General features: G+C 38.7%; 1 protein-coding gene across 1 annotated transcript in view; it reads left to right on the forward strand.

Annotated features, from left to right (window-relative positions):
- Oatp74D (Organic anion transporting polypeptide 74D) overlaps positions 1–23203 on the forward strand; it is a 139261-nt gene that overhangs the window by 19432 nt on the left and 96626 nt on the right. The window lies entirely within an intron of this gene.

Below are 23203 nucleotides of genomic sequence, written 5' to 3' on the forward strand. Positions count from 1 at the left end.
GGTATATTAGATGCATAAAAACCTAGGCATGGGTGGGAAGGTAATATTCGATAGTAATATATTGGATCTTAAAGAAATAGATGTTAAGATTGGGCTGGGTTCAATGACGTAATTTCTGAACAGGGTAATGAGCCTACTGGCATATAAAGGCATGGAATTACTTCTTGACAACCCATTTCTCTGAGACATTCTTTAATAAGGTAGTAACTTCCCAGTTCACGTAGTTATCAAAAGTTGTTTCTACTCTTCAGATTTTCCAACCAGACTGTTGTATTGCCCCTGATGTATCCCTGTGATTGCTGGACACTCCCCTCATCTAATTATTCTTGATTTATTCTCTCCTCATTTTATAGCCTTCTCTGCACTGTTGTTGTTTGCTCTTTCTTTGATTGCGACACAGTCCTTTTCAAGGCTTTTTCCTCAGACCCCACCAGCTTCTGTTCTCCCGTTAGAGCGAGTGACAAAGTTCCACACTCGTAGAGAAGAACAAGTTACATTATAGTTCTTTTAATACTGTTTTCTTAATAATAAGTGAATTTAGTTGTTTTAATACTTAGTATTCATATTTATTGAGAGTAAACTGGAAAATGCAATATCCTGAACTGAATGATGTATAAATGATCTGGCTATGACTTGACTGTTGGGTTTATGCAGACACTGACTATGCTGATGAGGTGACATGTATTGGATCAAGTGGCTGAATCATTAAGCAGTTTTCTTGTAAAATAGTTTTTGGGTTTAAGTTTATTTTGTGGTATAAGTAAGCGTTTTATTGGCGTATCGTTTCTTTGTCTTCAAGTGGAAAGGAAAACCACTTTCTCAGACGTTTCAGCGAGATTTTTGGAGCAACCCGAACTTTTGAAATAATGACTGACTCATCGTCAGTCATTATTTCAAAAGTTTATTTCAAACGTTCCTTTCCACTTGAAGACAAAGAAACGATACGCCAATAAAACGCTTACTTATACCACAAAATAAACTTAAACTAAACTTTTAGTTTAAGCTTAAGTGTATTTTGTGTAATTATGTATAATGACTGACGATGAGATGAGCCGGGATAGCTCAGTCAGCTACGGGCTGGACAACCGGGGTTCGATCCCCGACGGGGGCAGAGGATTTTTCTTCTGGCCTCTGCGTCCAGACCGGCTCTGGGGCCCACCCAGCCTCCTCTACAATGGGTACCGGGGTCCTTTCCCGGGGGTAAAGCCGGCCGGGGCGTGTTGCTGACCACTCACCCCCATCTAATGCCAAGAAAGAGAGGTCAAGAAAGAGAGGAGCTATACCTCCACTCACCCCAAACGCCTACATGGCGTATAGTGGGACAAACTTTACTTTACTTTACTGACTGACGATGAGATTTGTCATTTTTAGTGCGGCCTAGAAGCACAAGTAAAGGAACGTTTGTAGCAATGGATTCGTCGGGAAAAATCAGATATGTGGCGTCATGACATTGCGCCTTCCTACACAACAGTTTCGGTAAAGCGAAATTTGCTATTGTAGGAACAACTTACTAGCGTGACTCTCATGCTTTCTAGAGCAAACATTTTCATGAAAAGAATGTTATTTTGAATCACTAAAACCTTTGATGGCTAGTAATTTGCCGATGGTTAATGGAAGGACATCCGATACCATACCTGTAAATGGTTTCAACTTTTTAGAAGTATTTAGAAACGTTATAATGCTTACATAAAGTCAGATGTCGAGTCGTTTAAACATTTCAGTACTCGCTAAATTTCGTGACAATTTTTAATAGGAACAGGCCTGTGATGTAATTGCCAGAACTCTGTTGATGTTTAATCGATATCAAGCCTTGACACGGAATTTCATTATACAGCGTCCCAAATTGATATTCTAACGAGCGGTTCACCGGACTGTAAACGGCTGGTCCAGTAACTTGCTATTGTCGCGTATATTTAGGCAACATTCACAACACGTAAAATCAAATGAAACATTTGGCATTAATTACAACAGAGATGTATCCAAACTTTCACGATAGTAAATGTCGTCGTCTTGTCTTCACTGATTACGCAATTTAATGTCTTTCCCGCGTCTCCTTGATTTCCTGCTACTCTTGACAATGCTTTAGTCCATGCAATCTCCAGTCTTCAGCCACTCTGTCTACATGGTTTTCCCATCTCTTTCTACTTGAAGTTATGTCTTAAACTCTGTTTTGAAACTGCACTTTACGTTTGAGGGGTTAGCTTTATTATTCTTATTCGGGAGGTCGTGTGTTCAAATATTGGCCCAGGGACCGGCTAACATGACTTAAGTTTTATGTGACATTCTTCAGTCCATCTAGGTAAGTTTGATATGGTACCTGAAATTAGTCCGCGACCGTATTTTCCATATCCTTCCAATTCCATTAATGGATTTGTTTTATTCAACGCTATGTAGTAAGTCACTAAGAGTGTTGTTAAATAAGTAATAAAATAAGTAAATAAAATGGGTCTGTACAGTATTGTGGCTTATTATATTGATACCTTAAAAATATTTACAAATCCTGTCGATGTGTTATTCGTCTCGTTTAAACAACACATAAACATGCAGTACCTACCTCAAAGAAAACAACGCGTCTCCATTGTAAAGATATATTGGTTAATGTTGTTCATGGAAATAATCGGAGTTTATTCCGAGAATCATACGAATGTAATAATGACACTCTGTGGTCAAACTGCGATTATTCATTGTTAAAGTGCGTGGATTGTATGGTTACCACTGAGCTGTAAGGTGTCAACATATCGACTGTGCGAAATTTTGAAGTTTTATCTGAAATTTTAAAGAAGGCGGAATCTGTGTTACTGGAAATTAAACACATAAATGTAACATTAAATTGTGTGGCAATTAATATAGTTTTTGTTAGCTTTACCATTTGAAGGAAACTGGCGTCATTAGTTCTTTCCTGCCGTTTTTGTAAAGACCTGCTACGTTTCCGGACCACATTGGTGATGCTAACTTGTATCACACGTTTATAACAGCCCATTAATGTTTGTTTATGATGCCTTATCTTATCTCGCAGTTGATAACGTGAATGTCGTAACCTAAATCAAGGTCACGTTATAAACTTAATTTATTTCTAAGTATTTTATCTTCAAATAGCAACGTCTGTCGGGAACCTTGTAATGCATGAACTACATCGTTTGTTTCTTGGAGTTCATAGGTTATTTGTCGAAATAAGATCAGACGACTAATGGCAGATTACATTTAGGAAATACTTGCTACCATTAATTTACGAATATGTTATCTTCCCGTTTCTTGTCTAAAAAACATATTTATTAAAATATGAAAATAATATAATCTGGTGTTATTTTATATGGATATGAAAATATTATCTAACCCTGAAGGATGGCTACAATATTAAGGTTGTGTGAGATGATATTGACGATGACAATATTTTGACGTAATAGGATTGAAATGACAGACTGGAGAAAGTTATATACTGGCTCGTAATCTTTTCTTTAATGCTGTTATTAAAATTAAATTAATGAAATAGCCTGTGTAACGTGCGGGAAGAATGAAAAATGCGTACAAAATTTTGGTTATAAATATTTGAAGGAAGAAATGACTTGAGAGACCTAGACGTAGATGGAGAAATGGTAGGTTTCAGTTAATTGAGTCTAAAGGCATTTTTAAGACTGTGATGAGTCTTGGGTTTTATAAAAGCAGAGGATTTGTTTGCAAGCAAACGCACCAGCATTTCATAGGAAGTTTCTGTATAATGTTATTTATCAATGAGGTGCCACCTGGCATTTTTACTTGGTATAAGTGTTTAGAACGGTAGGCCTGTACGTTTTATAAGATGCGTTTTTGCACGAAATCCATACAACACAGGCACAGTGAAGAGTTTTCTCTCTTTATTCCGTGTTTTACCTGCTGGTGTTGAAGATACTGTTGACATAATTAACCTCAGGTACCTACATTAAGCTCAAAACGACTCATATACGAAAATTCGATACGCGATAAAAGATGCTGATCTCATTTAGGTGAAATTTTATTTGGGACTTTTTTCGATGTGGTGAGTGTTTAAATAAATATAAAGAAAAATAATTTCTGGAAGATTGTCAGCCTTCCAACAATGTATTTATATCTGCATTAAATGAGCTTCAAGACGAATGAACATTTGAAAAGTAGATGTACTCCAGTAGAGTACATATTTCCAGTCTTTGTTGGATATTTATTTTTGCTTTACGTGAGAGCAGATATGGTCTTCAAAGTGCGATGACCAGACTCTCTTCTTGGAAATGAAACTGGTTATCGGGTTTTTCTTTCTCGGCTCACAGGTTAAATGTTATTCTACGTTTGTACAGTAAAAAAGGGAAACATGAGATGGTATTGAACTACGGAGAACAACTGGGATGATGAACAGTTTGTAAAAATATTAAATAATGAACTTACAAATAGTAGTACAGAAGTACCAAATTAGTTGACGCCATCGATTATAAGATTCGGTATTGATTTAGTAATAGTTTTGCAGGCAAAAGTAAAACATCAGTTCTAAGGCGCGCTCTCGAGTTTGTAATGGGTGTTCTGAAAAAAAAATTCGTATATTATAATAGGAGTTGTCAATTTTAAAACATTAAACTTCTTTGTAATAATAGTTTATGATATTATTTCTTGCTATCTTTATGTTTTCTGTCCCAAGACTAGTGTTATGGGCGTGAACATTTTTCTTGCGCTTAGTCGTACAGTAATATTCTTCGTTAGACGCCATCAAATATAAGACGTACCCCGATTTCATAGATTTTAAAATGTGAGAAAAGTGCGTATTAAAATTTAGGAAATACGGTTAATTACAGTGCCAACTTCTTTATTATAGCCTAGCGCATTCCGATTGTTACAGAACTGGAATAAAAATCATCGAGTGTTTCCCCAAGACCTTCAGCAATATTCTAGTACTCAAGGGAAAGAAGTTTGGGAATCACAGACATGAGATACAGGTTAGGTTAGGTTACAGTTTGTATGTGAGACATTTTAAATGTATGTTTGATAATGACTCGAAAGGTAATATGCTTGCTGATTCTACATAGTATTATAGATAAACAGCAAAACATTTTTGTTAACTACTTAACATTTGAAGATGGCTGTAATATTGTTGTAGCGCCGTGTAGTCTACTAGAAGTTTACCAACATTTCGGAGGTCCTTGTTTCCTCTATCGAAATTTGAAAGGGAGGACACACACAGATTCCTCTATGATCTCACATTCTTATTTTAATTTCTTTACAGAAATTGCTCGTGAGGTCACCATGCTGTGTATTCTCAAACACGTCATCTTATTTATGATTTATTGTAACTTAATGTTCCTTGTATATATTCTTTCTTCGTATCTTTCCGTTAGCATGCTTTTACATTCAGGCTTTTAACGTTTTCTTCTAGTGTATGTTACATGTCTGACCCATTGTAGCCTGCGTAAGCTCAAGACATCGTCCCTTGCGTACGAAACGCGTTGTTGGCAATTGTAAACAGTGCCTTATAAACTATAACTGGTGGTGTGCTTACGCTAACTGGTTTGTTTAGGTGTTGAACGGGGTCTCTTAATTAAAGGGAAGAGCACATAGAAGTGTCTGAGGATGACGTGCCAAAAGAAATACTGGATCATAAAAAAATGTAATGAAGGATATAGAACATTAGAAATAACGAGATGAATGCATTCAACATTTTGGTCTGGAAACATGAAATTAAAAGACTGTTTTCCGTCCTAAGTGTTGATAGACTAATAATTTATATTAATCGTCAGGAAATTGAATGTGAAAATGTGAGCCGGCTTCAACTTGCTCAGGGTAGTCTAGTGGCGTACGTTTCAGAGAAAGGAAATAAACATTCGGGTACCTTAAAAGACGGGCGACTTATTGACTAGCTGAATGACTTAGCTTCTCAAGGTTTCTGTTTTGTGGAATTTGTGATTGGTCTCATATTTGGAACACGTTCGGTATTGCGCCGAGTACTCATTGTTATTTTCGTTTGCCGTTGTTTACAGAAATTAATATGACAGCGGTGTCTTGAGAGAAAGTGGCACGGAAAGGAACGTAGAGAGAGAAATACACGGCGAAAAAGGAAATACAAGTGAATAGACAGGCAAACGAGCAAAGAATAAAAATAAAACAAAGAACCCGTGATAGAAATTGGAAAAAATAAAGCAGGAGAGATGAAGACAGAAATGCAATAGAGGAGTGGTGATGGAGAGAAAATTAATAAATAAAGAAAACGCACAAATATGAACTATAAAGGAAGTAAAATTGAAAGACCGAACATAGTAATGTACTTGTATGGTTTGAGGTTTTCACAGCGGTGAGTATGAAGATTTCTGTCTTCTGGGTTGTTGCGCTGTGTAGTCGGGTAGATGTTTACCAACGTTTCTGAGGAAATCGCCCTGATGACGGAGGCAGTATGAGCTCCGAAACATTGGTAAACATCTACCATACTACACGGCGCAACAACCCAGAAGACAGAAAACTTCAGGAAAGTACTTCATTACTAACTTTATGTACGGCCTCTACTTACTCGTGCATTGAATTCCACCTATTGGACAATGTTTGTAATGACGACAGCGACTTAAGAAATCACTCTTCCTCTCATCTTATGCCAGTAGAAATATTCTATAAACCGCTTCCCTTTCGTCTTTTATTCTTTCCCCTCTGATTTATTCCTAAATTAGTTTTGGAACCTTTCCACGTTGGGACTTGAACAACGTGTCTTGGCACCGCGAAACACTTTTCCTTTTGTCCTTGCTAGAGAAACGAGTTTCATATTAACGTTTGATGTTTTAGGCTACAGAGTGATGAAGGACAGGTCGGCAATGTAGCGCTCTACATGTAATTTCAAAGGAAGCACCCGCCTCATTTTCCGGGTGGATTAATTTGTAGCTATTTAAATACACTTATCGACTGCATAGGTTATGTCATGTATTTGTTTATTTCTTTCTTTCGTACTTTTCCTTTTTCCTTCTTTATTTATTTCATCGCTGTTTCTGTACGTTTACTTTTTCGATTTGTCGGGTTATTTTCCCCCCAAAGATTTAGATTTAATTTGATATTGCAGGCTTTCGTTGGAAGTTGACAGGACATTTTCATTTCGGTCAGTGTCGCTTCTGTGTAATCCTCCTTTCTCTGTGGAGCTGAAATAAAAACTTACGGAATTTCTGTACATCGATTTGCTTTACAGAAATTGATACTGGTGTATGGAAATAATGCTCCTTGTTGAAATTGACTTTCGATGCGGTAGGCCTGTATACTTATTTAATGATGTGAAACGAAATATTGTCTGTAAGACTTGAGGTTCTCACAGCGAGAGTATGAAGATCTCCGCCTTCTGGGTTGTTGCGCTGTGTAGTCTGGTCGATGTTAACCAACGTTTCAGAGGTCATACTGCCTCCGTCATCAGGGCGATGAGTATGAAGATTTCCGTCTTCTGGGTTGTTGCGCTGTGTAGTCTGGTCGATGTTTACCAACATTTCAGAGGTCATACTGCCTTCGTCATCAGAGCGATGATCTGGTTTACAATTAAAGATTTATTGTTTAGTTTTGAGGTTTTCACAGCGGTGAGTGTGAAGATTTCCGTCTTCTGGGTTGTAGGGCTGTGTAGTCTGGTCGATATTAACCAACGTTTCAGAGGTCATACTGCCTCCGTCATCAGGGCGATGACGGAGGCAGTATGACCTCTGAAACGTTGGTAAACATCTACAGCGCAACAACCCAGAAGGCGGAAATCTTCGAAATATTGTCTGCCTATATACAGTGTTGGTGCTGGCTGTACTATTGGTGGCTTTGCCAACAGTAGAATTCAGGCCTGTGTGGATTGTATTATGTTTGCGGTGAATTGGTCAGACATCAGTTTTTATACGTAATTTTGTATCACTCCCATCGACTCAGATAAAACTGTAGGGAGGGTTTTTATTCTCAATAAATATTCACGGTCACATGTTTTCCAACATTGTATATGAATATTTTAGGTTTAATTTGTGTTCTGAAACATATTTTTAAAATCTGTAAGCTATTTTGTAAGTCTCTGATTTATTTGACGTTTGTGATCGGTGGAAGGTTGTAGGAATACTTGGATGGATATTTTCATTGTCATTCCACGACGTGTAGAGAGTTGGATCTGCTCTCGTTTTCAATAGCGCTGACTCCAGAAATGTCTCTTATTTCGGCAGTAATTCTGTTTGGATGTACGAGTAGTCTCGTAGTATCACCCCACAACTTCAGTAAGTAAATTAAATAGGCTTTGTACCTCAGGCACTGAACAGCCTCAGTGTAGTATTCCTATGTGAATCAATCATTCTCGCAAACCTGTAGATAATCATTAGTGAAAGAAATATATCCCGTCATCTATGAACGAATTTATTGCTTTCTTAATAACGGTATTTATACGCTATAATTGAAATATGCCAACAGAACAAGGTTATTTATATATAAACCAGCATGAAGAGAGTTGATATTTACGTCCTCCTTATTCCAAACCATTACGCACTCACAATCTTGATCGACACTACGTAACTTCTACTATTGAAACAGAGTTATTAAATAACCTGTGAGTCATTAAGTCAAATTGTGCTGTCAGATATGTTGCTACTTGTAACGTGCCGTTGTTTACCTACAGATTTTATTAAAGAGTAGACTTGCACACATTTAATTACCTTTCGCAACGAGTAAATTTGTGGCAATATGGTGTCTTATAATATGAGTTACCAAGATTGTTCACGAAAAGAACATTTCTGTAAAAAATTACAGAAAAGTGAAATTTTCAACATAGATATTATTTATGCATGCACCGTTTTATATCATAAATAAATTCTTTCGAATTCCAAAGTGCCTTGGAATTTAAAATGTAATGTTAGACAACGTATGTTACATCATACAGACACCAAGTATTTATTTTTAAACAAATTAATGATAAGATTTTTGTTTGTTTGTTGTGATGCCACGTGCAATCGAAGCTGTTGAAATACACCATTCAGTTACTGACTCAAAAAATGTACATTGTGCCTCTACGCTTAGCGACTTTTAACATTTTCAAAGGCGTGTCCCTGAAAGATTGAGAAACACAGATGAGGTTGCCAATAGAGATGAGCTGAACGCTAGTGTACTGCGTGCAGGGGTGTACAAACCCTACACATGGTAAAAGAGGAGCAATTATGTAATGTAATTACATATACTGCCTATTAATGTGAGATTTTAGGTTTTCACGGCCGTGAAATATTTCAGTTGTCTTCCGAGCTGTGACGCGTAATTTGTAGATGGTTACCAACATTCATCCTAAATGACACTCGATATAGACGATCAGTTTATGGCACCCCTTGTCCATCACGACATGACTTCCTGAGGTTGCGATTGAAGGAGACGGCCTTCAGACTTCAGGGTCCCAGTAGGAGTACGACAAAGAAAACCAACTGCGCAAAGCGGCACTTTACCTGGCCACGCGTAGAATTTGCCGCTGCCAATTTCTCGAGACAGTCACGTCGCTGGTTTCAAGCACGTGTTACACTGTGAGAGATCATGATTACTACGTCATGCAGTTTTATATCTGAGTCGCGATTTTGATGATCCCTCGAAGCAGCGCTCGGCGCCATCCACCTCAAAACTGCATTGGCCGACGGTCACGTGTTTTGCCTGGCACGTTGCCAGGTGTTTGGTTTTGCCAGCGAATCAGCTGATGATTAGCCAACTGGAATTTACTTTCTTTGTTACAAGTTTACGACCACACACTTCAATGTTTTTGGAGTTCAATTGAACTGACAACAGTGTTACATTTTCCGTCCGAGCTGGGGCTTGCAACTTACACCAACCGGGAACATGGATCATTCAATCATGACTCTAATAGTACGTATACCGCATTTGAGAGTACGTAACTATCGTTCGCCATGGGTTAAAGAAAATATTTGTTACTGGAGTGTAATTATATAGCACTGGGGCATGGAAATGGAGTAACTCAGTATCATCCGGTGGTTCTGACCTATCAAATTAGCCTATTGTAAGTGTATACTACTCTTGTAGTTGGGCATTGTGTTGAATATGCAACAGTCGACAAATGTCCGTTGTATACTTGGGATTCGTACATGGATAACAAACCCTTCACTGTCAAATGAGAACTGTATTCCTAATTGTCACAGTATCCCTTAGGCTTAATGTGGGGATTTTGTGGTGACAATGATGAACATTCAGAATTCATAATAGGAATTTTTTAATCAGCTGAATAATAGTCAGCTGCGAAAAGAGATTTTGTAAAATGAGTTGGGTAGTATATAACAAAGCAGTAGGAAGGAACCTCATGGGTTTCTGGTTTCTGCTGTGGTCTACAACCTCGTTAATTTTTTATTTGGATTATTTTCTGGTAAAAATTTACCGGATGAGTGTTACAATTAAGGCGACCGAGTGTTGCACAGCGTTTCAAGTTAGATTTGATGTTCTCATGCCAGTGAGGATAACGATGCTAGTTTTCTGGGTTTTGAGACCGTTTGAACACGTAGGTAGATACCAGCGTTTCGAAGAACATACTGCCTCCATCTTCGGAGCCATTTCTCCAGCCTATTATTCATATGGTCGTATGCAAACTGCCTCACTTCCAAGATCATCAATTCAGCCTTGAAGATGGAGACGATGTGTTTCTCCGAAACGTTACCTGCCTACGAGTCTGCAGGGCTTCAGAACCTAGAACGTCATAATCAACATTTCAAGTGTTTGTTATGAAAGGAGCCATGCTATTGTGACATTTCCAGGCAGTCTTGTGCAAAACTGTTACATAGCCTCTGCGTACCAATAAATTATTCATCCCATGTCTTCCCAGAAACGTGCAAATGATTGCTGTAAGGGAGGTGTCTAAAGTTTATAACATTTTTACCTGTCATAGTGTCTTCAGACATAACAATGGCTGCCTGAAGTGATTGTTACGTCTGGCCCTCGGACGAAATAATAGACTGTGACATGGGAAATGAGAAGACTTGTCATTTGGGCGGTATAAAAATCTTGGGTAAAGGAGTGGCCTGCAACAGCTGAACCTGGTCGCACAAGGCCACTCGTCTTCCTAAACACTGGCAAATGGGACATTGATTCTTCCGAATTATAGGGTCTTCTGCCACAACATTAGTTGCAGGGTGTACGGTGTTTAAGTGCGCGCGAAGTGTTTCAAGAGCTTCTTTGTGATTTTATTTCCCACATTGGTTTTAATGATCATTTATTTCAAATTAAAATCTGTTTTTGACGGAACCCTACAACAATATGATATGTTGTATGTAGCAATATATGTTGTTGACAAAGCTAAAACTGGAAAAATGTAATCCGTTCCGGAATACATGCTTCAAATGCGTAAGTTTAATCCAAATCTGTGTAGTGGTTCTGCTTTTTAATCATTTGTACGGACGGACAGACATACTGTTTATTTTGTGCACATTGTGCAAAGAACGCACGGTAGTTGAAGATTTCCGTCTTCTGGGTTGTTGCGCTGTGTAGTCTGGTTGATGTTAACCAACGTTTCAGAGGTCATACTGCCTCTGTCATCAGGGCGATTCTTAGTATGAAGATTTCTGTCTTCTGGGTTGTTGCGCTGTGTAGTCTGGTCGATGTTTACCAACGTTTCAGAGGTCATACTGCCTCTGTCATCAGGGCGATTCTTAGTATGAAGATTTCTGTCTTCTGGGTTGTTGCGCTGTGTAGTCTGGTTGATGTTAACCAACGTTTCAGAGGTCATACTGCCTCCGTCATCAGGGCGATGAATATGACATCAACCAGACTACACAGCGCAACAACCCAGAAGACGGAAATCTTCATACTCACCGCTGTGAGAACCACAAGTCTTACAACGCACGGTAGTTACTTTGCACTACATAGATCTATGAGTCGTAATTAATTTCATGCCACAAGCCCTTATTTAAAATGAATGAAGATTACATCGTGTTGAGTTTCATAATTTGTTCACCATTTATACTTTTCATCGAATGTTTTTTGTCGATAAATCAAAGAAGTTGAGATGGGAAGGGCATGCAGCAAGCATAGAAGAGATCAAAATGAATATTACAAGTAATGCGGGTTTCAGAATTGCAGACGTATTCTGTAAATTAAGAAATACTGCCCACTCCACACGTTCTCTCTGTTGTATTCCGTCTCTGTATTTCGAAATGTGAACGCTGTAAACTATCATTTGTCCTCAATATGTCTTACAGAGTAATAGAATATTGGAACATTAACTACTTTGAAAATAATTATATGAACATTATTGATCCCATACCGAAGGACATGCTGTATTCACGAGGCAGAAATGTAACCATGGTGTAATCAATATCTTTACCGAAGTGAAGGTGTGATTTTAGTATTTGCAATGTATCGTCAAGGACATCTATACACATTGGCAAGCTTCCACTTGAGGAGTGAGTCCGTTTTCGTCATTATATTTTAGGCAGTGGCGTATCTAGCGATGTTTTAAAATCAATAAGAATACATCGCATTACACCTGTGTTCACAAATAAACTGACTTAAACGCTAATTTTTACTCCCTGAACAGATTTTTCCTTTCTTCTCAAAAAGATACGCTCGTCATTCGTTCTTTTCGCGAAGTGCACAAAATGGATGCGTATTAAAATGTTTTTATATGCACGTCAGCTTGTTAGCAAGTTTAAACTCCGAAACTACTGATAGAATGTATTTGGGGAGTCTGCGCCAAAGTTGCTTGGATTGTTGAATTTTATTTTGCATAAAAAGTCGAGTTTTATCAATATTCTAGAGAAGGCTTTTGCAAATATATATGCGTACTATAAGTCGTATGGTATTTTAAGGTATACAACTTCGGTTTGAAATATTTTTTTGATATGGTAAATGTTTAACTAAGTTCTAGTAAAATAAAGCTTCTATAATCATCATTTTTTATTTTTGTCAGCAGGAGACATGTAATGTGTTATGCTGTACGAATTTTTACTCTAATTACTGCCACACGAAATTCAGCACAAGCTGGATAAAAGTTAGACACATTGAAATCTTATATGTGTTGGCAGTGGAAAACGTAAGACAACACAAAGCAATGTGAAGGACGCAGTGGATGTCTTTTGGGTCCTTTGTATCATGAAATCAGTAAAAAAAATGTAAGAGAGACAACCAGTGTACTCTCGCTTTAGGCTGAGATTTCAGGTTCTTACGGCATCGAATATGAAGACTGGTCTTCTGGGTTGTTGCTCAGTGAATTCTGCTAGATCGCAGAATTTCAGAGGAGCTCGCTGCCCGCATCATCAGCCATCTTCATCCTCGTTTTAGGCTATTCAACCGATGCTATTACTGTGATGATAATGCTCCAGATTTACTCTGTTCCATCTTCCATACTCCTGATTTAGGGATTTCGTGGGTTTCCGCAGTATCTCCAGGAAAACGCCGGACACAATTTTATGACCATACATTGTGTGTTGCTAGTGTTTTATTTTTCCACCTCGTAAGGTTACGAACTGAAAAAGTACTAAGTGGATTGGCCATTGGTGGTGCGATACATTTGTCAGATTTAACAAAAATGTGTCAGTCGGTTGAAGGTATTTTTCCTTGCGCATGTGGATAGTAGGTTAAATGCGGCACTGTTTATGTATGTTGAAATTAACAGTCGTTGGCTGTGTTAATAATGTTCTGTCATCCCAGAATTTGGCTGGAGACGCTGAAGGTCATCGTGAAAGGTCTTTATGGGATCTCCATCTTGTCTCCTGGGTTGTAACGCCACATATCGGCTCCTTTTAGGATTATACCAACGTTTCGGAGAAACATATTGTTTTCTTCTTCAGAGCTGCAGATGTCGATGTTTTGTGGGTAGCAATGTCGTATGTACTTGGTAGACTCCAAAGTTTCGTAGGAGGATGGTGCCTTTATCTTCATTCAAGCCACGAATATGGAGTCAGTATGTTTCTAGGAAATGTTGGTCTCTACCCACACTGCATTGCTACCAACATCGATGTGAAAGGTTTTGCTCACGATAGCTGACCTCCGAGTCGAAATTTGAAACCGGGATGCCAAACAGGAAGACTAATCACTCAGGCGCGATGTTCTGTGTTCTGTCCTGAATTATGGTATTGTTGTTCTTGTTGGTTAGCTATTTGTACAGCCTCTGTTAGCTTATGTACCCACCTGAACTTGTCTGCAACTATGCTGAAGATATGACGATGTACTTTGTCGGCCAAGTCAACAACCTGAATACAACATGACAACACACCCACACGGAAACCAGCAAGACAACCAAATTGTACAGGCGATAAGCTGAAAGCGGAAGCTTGACCTTGAAGTCAACACTTGTCCTGCTATCAGTACAACATTCTCTCTCTCTCTCGCACCACCCTCCCCCGCCCGACAATTCTCTTGTTGTCAGTGACGTCACTGGATGCAGACCGGGTTTCACTTCCCTCCGCCACACTCAGACCGAGTTTGCGGTCACTCAATTCCTGTCTTCTGTCCGGTGGGTACAGGAGACTCCTATCCCGGGACAAAACGGCCGGAGTGTGAAACCGACCACTCACCATTTTGAAACGCGGAGGTTTGAAATGAGTAGAACTTTACTTCCACATTTCTGTATGTCGGTACGTCTTGAAACTGCGTCTTGCAAAAACGCATCGATTTCTGTTTTCTTCTTTCTTTTATATGAATTTGCCTTTAGTTTCGTACTGGCTCTCGCTCTGAGGGAAGAACAGAAAATGTTGGTGTCTGAGAGAACATTTTAACGGAGAAAGTAAACAAGAACTTTAAAAAAATGCATACTCGGGAGTTGGTAATGTTCACTGTGGAGCTGATGTCGATAGGGTGGTTGAATTGACGAGGACTGTTGGTTCTCACGCAGAAAGACAAAAAAATGCCTTCTGTGCTTTGACATTAAAACCTCGAAGAATCTTGACGTTGAAGAGTTTATAATATTAAAATTCGTAGGCAAATTGATCCTGAGGACGACTAATGTTTCATTGGTTGGATTTTATGAACGCGGTTGTGAACATTCGTGAAAAAATAATATTTTTATCTGGCTGAATTACTGTCAACTGTTGTAGGAAGACAGCCGTATGGTGTGAGTTAAACTTTATAATTATTGTCATTGTAATAACGTATTGTTTTATCGCATGTTCTTTATCATATAAAAGGAGGTATAGATGTAAAAATATAAAACAAAATCTCAACTTATTTACCCCACTGGAAGTTTAGATAATGCAAGAATAAGAATCTACAACGTTACACTTCCCAGATGTTCTCTGTGATAATGAGACGTCGTCAATGAAGCCCGAAGACAAATCCAAAAACAATTGCTAGAATAAATTTTTTGAGACAGTTCTCAAAATATTGTGTGCACTGAAAGGCCTATTGACTAAAATGCTGTACTTCTAAAATAAATGTATTCCCAAGGCTGAAAATATGCGGAGAGAGATTCATTAAATTAATTTTGAAGTGCAGACCGATTTGAAGAAGAACCCGGGCATGGCCATTGGAGAGACTGTCCCCTTGATATTCCTAACTGGCATTTGTGCGGATCACGACACTGATGAAGAGAAAGGAGGGAGACAGGCCAATAATAAGGAGGAAGGAGGAGGAGGTAGACGAAAAGAATAATAAAAAGGAAGAGGAATAAACAGATAAAGGAATGAATAAAAATTAGGTTAGTTTCTTTGTGGTCTCCGTTCTTGTATTAGTGAGAAAAAAGTCGATCCACAGAAGGGACTTTTTCGTGGCTTGAACTTCATGGGTTTGTTGGAGAATCGGACGAATTCCTTGACTGTTTGATGATGATTGTGGTGATAATGATTGTTTATACAAGCAGTACTTAACACCGGGAACGGTTTGGTGTGTGGAAGGAAGAATCTGTTTTTACCTTATAATTCCAGATTACTGAGTTGTGCAGACGAATGTATTACATAATTTCGTAATTTCCTTGATAATTAGTAATTGTATTTAATTTTAGTTTCCATAGAAAAGTTGGATGCTCCGTTTCATTGCTGTGTCTAAGGAGTTTGTAAATCGGTCACGTTGCACGTATGATGGCTGTCATCAATTCAGTGCTTGTGAACAGAAGTTACGATTCGTAAATTTTTCAGAATGTAATCGAACCGTCAATACGTTAACAAATTATTAGGGGAGGACAAATATACAAACGGACGGACTGGCACATGGTGATACCACAAACCTGTCTTTTCATAAACTAGACTGACAAATCAAGCAGGAATGTAGGTGTCCGAGCTTCTCTACTTTAAAAGCCTTTTACCTCCTGAATACGATGAAACAATTCCGAGAAGAGATGTTTTTGTCAGTTGCTCGTTTATGGGCCCTTTCGGAGATCGTGATTGGATTCATCACTGTTCTTCCTGAAGTACGTGACCCTTTTTTACTTGGATTGCCGTTTTTTGTCACTGCATTTAACAGACATTTAAACTCCTAATCGGTCCAGTTGTCATCCAACTATAACTACTTTCAAGGGGACCCGGTCCATTGAAACTCTTCGGTTCGGCTCCTATTATGCAGTGGACTCTCCTCCGACTTGCTGGCCAAAACATTACGTGGCAACACTCTTTTGTTTCTTTGTAATACACAATTTTGTTTTCCATTTCTTCGTTTTTGCTTCAAAAATGTTCTAGAAGAAGGGGTCTTAAAGTGTGGCAGCATGTTTGCTTACGTTGCGGGCGGCTAGGGTTCGGTTCCCAGTGAGGTGACTTATTTAAATTGCCGTCTTTATAATGGTTTTGGAGGACGTGAAATTAAATTTACATTTAACATTTTGCATTTACGCATTTTCTCTCTTCCTTTACTCTCACAAGAGAACGAGAGTAGTTGCTCTCGCGACGTCAAAGGTTGAAATTAGTTTTCCTTCTAGGCGTTTGCATGATGGGCCCAGAATATCAAGCGCTTCAAAGAAGACAGTCACAATATACTTTAATAACTTGTGCACAACATAAAAATAATTCGAAAGCAATGAACATTCACTCTGTAGCCTATTTTAAAAAGTTAATTAGGTAGCTGTCCAGTTGCTTTCATATAGAAGTGAAATGTTGATCTTCTCGTCTTCTAGGATCTAGGCCCGAGATTCTAGGGTGTTGCAACATTTAGTCTTGTGGTTGTACACCAGTGTTTCTGAGGAACATGCGATCTCCATATTCAGGGTTAATAGAAGTAGCATTCTTCCGAAAGTTTGGTATACGGGCAGATGCGGAACTCTACGCTGCGCTCTAAAAAACCGCTGTGAAAACATGAAATCCTCCTGTCTGAAACGTCTCCTGTTTTGAGGGAAGAAAGTGTCTGTTAACAAAGTTCTTAGAAAAAGTTTGGATCTAAGAAGGATTCGAACCAGAGATCGCTGCCTATGAGCGGCGTAAGACCTCCAGGCCACCGGTATAAGAAAAATAACCTCTTCATTGCATTTTGATTAGTGCATTTTGAACGGTGAGCGAGTTAACAGTTTCAGAATTAAATAACAAGCCTGTCCTGGAAATTCTGGAAAGAATTCCAATTCTCACATTCGCCAACACTCGGAATGGTCCGTTGACCACGCTGGCTTTCTTATGCAGTACATTGTAATCTGAGTACTTAAAATAGGATAGGAAAATAAGAGAGACTTGGTTCACTCTTTTACGTAGTAATGCTTCATGGCCAAGTGGAACAAAATGTTAGTGGAAGTATAATAAATGGGCTCTTATTCGCGAAGTGGCATCGATTCTGCCTGACGCAAGGTGACGAAATCTGCACCACTAGTAACATGATCTAGAGGTAGGAAAGATTCGCCAATTTCAGAAACTTTTATTACGAACAAGTCTGTGTTTATTGTGATAACGTGTATGACAACTGTTTTTTTCTTATGCTATTAACGATTTTGTGTAAGTTGTAGAGATGGTATATAATGTAGGCCTAAATCGGTAGACGAGTGAATAATTTTTGCGTTATAAATGGGAAGGAATGTTCTTTTCCGAGGCATAATGCAGAGTTCTTGCGAAGGGACTGAGAAATACCACGATAACCCCAGGAGACGGCTGTCTTCTGGGTTGTTGCGTCGTGTAGTCTGTTAGAAGTTTACCGACGTTTCAGAGGTCCTTGCTGCCTTAATGATAGAAGCAGCAAGGACCTTTGAAACTGCGCAACAACCCAGAAGGCAACCATCTTCTGGGGTTATAGTGGTATTTCTCAGTTCCTTCATAGTCGCCGCCTTGAGAACTTCGAATCTCACGATGATGCCAGTCAGGATAGCCAGTTATGCACTCGAAATTAATGTATTTTACGGTAGGAGGAGGAATTGACAGTGGTTATCACCTATATAAGAATATATGAGAAAAGAAATTTGAGGGTTGATCATAAGGACAGAGAATGGAAGAAAGAAAAGAAAAGCTTTAAGAATAAGTTACATAAATTTAGGTGCATGTTAGCGAAGAAAACCATCATTATGAAGAAATTCTGTAATGCTCTTCGGGAAGAAGAAGAATCCGTCGAACGTTCTCCCTTTTCACAGGACAGCATAGAAAATGGAACAGAACGTAATTAAAACCGTCCATATCACAGGATCCCGCTAACCTAGCTACATCTTCAACACATCAGAGTTTCTAGTATTCTAACAGCAGATACGATACGGAATTCTATTCTGTCAATAAATCATATATGAATTTGAGTTTTGTATTCTGAAGACTGTATCTGCTTAACAACTAATTCCTTTATAATTGCTATTTCTCTAGTAGCAAGCCATTTTCTACAAAAAAATTGTTTCCTCTAATCCCTCGTCTCCAATTATTTTAATAATATATCTTCCTCCCTTCTCATAGTTGGAATCTCCCTTCCTCGAATTCTTCGAAATAGTTCACAGTTTACATGCTTCTTCAAAAGTTTTACATTTATTTTAACAGTAATGCATTCCCTTTTTAGACGAAAAGAAAGAAAGAAAGACGCTTTAAAGCGGTGTGATAACCTGCAACTGAACATGACCTGGAGGAAAAGCGAATGATTCAACTTGGAGTCACGATCGGAGAAAAAAAATTGCGGTGGTTGGAGTTTAAATATAATCCCCATCAGAGCTGGCCTATTGTTCCATTATCAGACCGTACCTAACCACTTTCAAATTCAAATACTCCCGAACCTTGCAGTGCCGAAACTTTGCTTTGCCTTTCCATCATGGCTATGTTACAAGCGAATGACTTGCAAATCCCGTCGTCCTGCCTAGGAAGATTAGCAAACCAACGCGCCGTGCAACAGTGGTTTATGTCAGTGGTTTCAAATATTTTCTAATTCAAGGACTCGTACAAAAGAGAGTGGGTTTTCCCAGGGACCAGTGGGCTACATTATACGGCACAAATAATGTCCTACAAATCGAAATACAAGCACGTCTAAACATGTATATTAACAGTGTAAAAATTGACGCTTGTATGCGTCTTTAAAATCAAGACATATCTTAATCACTCACATTGAACATTTGCGATGAAAAATCATGCACTGATGGTATATAAAATAATTTTTCAGAAATTCATCGTATTACCACACCGGTATATAAATTAAATGAGAAACAGTAGTAATTGACTTTGATGGTAATGTAGTAGGGTGTAATACAGAACATAGACCATTTTATCTTTGAAACGAAACGAAAATAGCAATTATTCCAGCAGTAGTAAGATATATAATATATTGTAACAGTAACAAAAAATTGCGGGCCCGCATAAATTAAGCCTCGAACCAGCATAGGTCTGTATACCACCTGTTTACAGTAATGAGACACGATTTCATATAGATTTATTGAATTTCGCTAGAGACATGTTTACCTTAAACTAGGGAATGGATAAAATTACACAATGACGTGCTTCCTAGTTTGTATTATTGACTGCAAGTTAAGATTTAGCAGCCTCAAACGAAGAGGTCAGTTTGTAGACATAGGAAGATAAAATTGTAATGGATCATATTCATGCTACATGTGCCACCCATCTCTCATTTATTTAACCGACCTACTAATAGAAGTGTTAATTATGAAACCTTAATCATACAGGTGAGATTTTAGATTGTCACAACGGCGCGTGTGAAGATGACTGTCTTCCTGGATGCTACACCGTGTAACTTGGTAGAAATCTGTAGACATTTCAGAGATGCTTGCTGCCTTCAACTTATAGTTCTGATGATGGAGGCTGTGAGCATTCTGTGAAACGTTAGCAAAATTCTACAGACTGCACGGCGCAATATCCTAGAGGACATACAATTTTCTCCTGTCTACTGTTATACCCTGTTTATTGTCAGCTCTTTGTTCTTAGATAGGCCTACCCTCGGTCTGAAACTTTAATATGCTCCGGTTGTCTTGTTGCTCTGCTGTAAATTAGCTTCAATTAGGTCTATGTTTGTGTCTATTGAAGTAAAGGAGGCATCATAGGGCAGGTTTTTCATATTTACCAGGCTTTAACACCACCGTACCCATAATAAGCGTCGACGCTCTGAGTTCTTTGAATCAACAAGTATTCCTGTATTTCGTATTTCCAAGAAATTCAGTTTCTTTTGCAGCATATTAAGCCCGTCTAGACTCCACATGTGTTACCAAATGCTGAAGGTCAAATAGAGGACAATTAATTGCGTTGTTTATTTTAGAATTTTGTTTCTAAGTCGGCATGTAGAGTGTCAGTGAAGGAGAGAAATAGAAACGAGAACTGAAAATTAATGTACATGTCACGCTGGGTAGCAGAAATATTGCTCATGTATTTTTACAACTCAGCGAGGATTAAACGAGAACCATGTACACGTGTTGTATCTTATTTTGTTAGATTTGAATATCTTAATGTAGGTTGAATTTCTATTTTATTCAATAACAATTTGTCCAGTGTATAGCTTAATCCTATAGATCTTAAGTGTCGTATACGTTTTTAGTTGTGAATAATGAATTTGGAAGAATGTTGAAGAAATCGGCCGTGCTATTTAATTTACTATCTTAACATTTGCCTAGAGAGATTGAGGAAAATCGCGAAAATCCTCAGTTAGGGTACATGGCAGCCGACGATTGTTTGCGATCTTTGGTATTTTTCTCTTCACCATAGCTACCAGACAGTTTCGGGGTTCAATTCATCCTCCTAGCCAGTGGATGCCGCCCGCGTTCCCTGAAGGCACAGCATAAAGCTGGTGTCGAAATCTGTGTGAACGCATGCCCTTGTGTCTTCGCCATCATGTCGTTTAGCTTATTCGCAGGGGAAAACACTTTTTCTGTTGTCGAAGTTAAGAATGTGTGGAACCCTACCTCCACTCCACTTACACGCCATAACTTAATAGTGCTTACGAACACTGCATTTTGGGTGACTTCGCAACTAAAAGTTACAACAACGAGCCTCGTATCTTCGCCATGTTTGTCTGTCTGCCTGTTTTTCCGCATTCAACAACACGAAAACCATTTGAACATATTTTATTAAATTTTATATTTGGGGAGTTTTACTATAATTTGTCGACACGTTCTATTTTTGAAAGAGCGGGCAGTAGTTACTGACACTATATGAAACTTACACACGTTTATGAGCGAAGTGAATGATTGGGGAATCCCCAACCAAAGAGGAGTCCACGCAACCACGTGGGAGAATTATCGGGGAATCCGCATTATGACGCCACAACATAGGCGAAGAAAGAAAATTTAACTCCTTTGTTTCTTCTATTTGTTCTGTTTATTTATTTCATCCATCTGTTATACCCTCGGCCCCGATTGGACGGCTCAGAGCTGTTGTGAACGTGGTGGCAAGAGAGAAGTCCCGGTGCCGCTTACCGGAAATCAAACTCCGGCCGTGCATTCTGAAGACAGTTCTTTTACAGACTGAGATAGCTGTTAACGGTTCCACTTTCCTCTTCTGCAAGGAAATCACTTTCACTGGAATCCATGACTACCATGTTAACTTTGTTTGGGAATAACTTCATTCCGCTGTAGATTATTGTTGATTTAATGATTGGGTGATTCATTCAAGGACTTGAAATTCACACAGACAGGTCACATAGGACATAGGACTGGTGACTTGTCGAAATAAACATACTCAATCTTGTTGCCATTCATGACTGTGATGTCTTGTCCTTTTTGCATGGCTTGCCAAAATTACGGATAACCTGGCTGTCCTATCTTCAGAATGCAGAATTATCTACCAACTGTCTCGTTTGTCGGAAATAGAAATATATCCGCCTCGAAGATGGAGACAATCCTTCTTTCGAAACGCCAACAGACAACTAGATTAACCACAAGACTGCAGAAATGTGAAAAACAGTGAGTTACTGCGTGGGTGACTGATTCGGAAGTGATGGGTGAAGCCACTTTCCTAATTCCCCTTTAGGAAGTAACACTACAATAGACCTCTGTCAAGGTTATTGTGGTCTAGATTCGAACTCTTGACCTTACAGATAAAACATTTGCGTTGAAATGCTCGACGAGGTACGGAAACGTTACAAACAACGAGGTTTACAGTTGAGTCGATTATTTTCAAAATCACATCATTGCACAAAACTCCCTCTCAAACAAGCAAGCACACTAATTTATTGTACGCTTGATTTATTTTTCCTGTTTAATAATTGTGAAGTGTATAATTTATTGATACAATTGTAGTTAAGTGGCATCTACCAGAGTACAAGATGCAACATCCCAATTAAGAGGTGGCGTCTGAAGCAGATCGGGTACCTTTTCCTTTCCTTCATCGTATGCAGGTCATCCTCTGACAGCTTGTAATGTAGCCGTGTATTTGATTCGTTACATAAGGCAGGATTGCGCAGTCCATTAATCATCATTATCACCGGACAATGCACGTGAAACTTTGCAAATTGGAAATAATAATTGGAAGTAGAAGTGTATTCCATTTCTTCTGGAGGGCGGGACGGTATATGTAGGAGACCCCACGATACTTTGTCTTTTGTTATTTACCCCGCGTCGGATAAACCCATGCGGAAATGTTCAAAGTTACTCGTATTGGACCCCCAGGAAATTTCTTCTTCTTCTACTTTTCTTTTTAGTTCGAAAGTTCGCCATTTTGTTCACAGATTCGTGTTCTAAAGTAACTGACTTTAGGTTTCCACGGCAGTGAGTTTGTAGATGGCTGTCTTCTGGGTTGTTTCGCCGTGTACTCTACTTTAAATGATTTTGGTGTAAGTTTGGCCTCATTTCAAATACCAATTTACGTAGAGGAGAAAATTAATTTTTACGTAATATGATAATGAAACTTGATGTAAGACACATGTATTGCACTGGTTGCATTTTCGTTCGTGTTAAGGTTGCCCTTACTGAAAATTCTGCATACATTTGTGGCCGTATCTCACATAGTAGTGT

The sequence above is a fragment of the Zootermopsis nevadensis genome, unplaced genomic scaffold, assembly GCF_977971745.1.
Source record: "Zootermopsis nevadensis isolate Lab colony 2312 unplaced genomic scaffold, Znev_1.0 Znev_ptg000020l, whole genome shotgun sequence".
NCBI classification, from domain to species: domain Eukaryota; kingdom Metazoa; phylum Arthropoda; class Insecta; order Blattodea; family Termopsidae; genus Zootermopsis; species Zootermopsis nevadensis.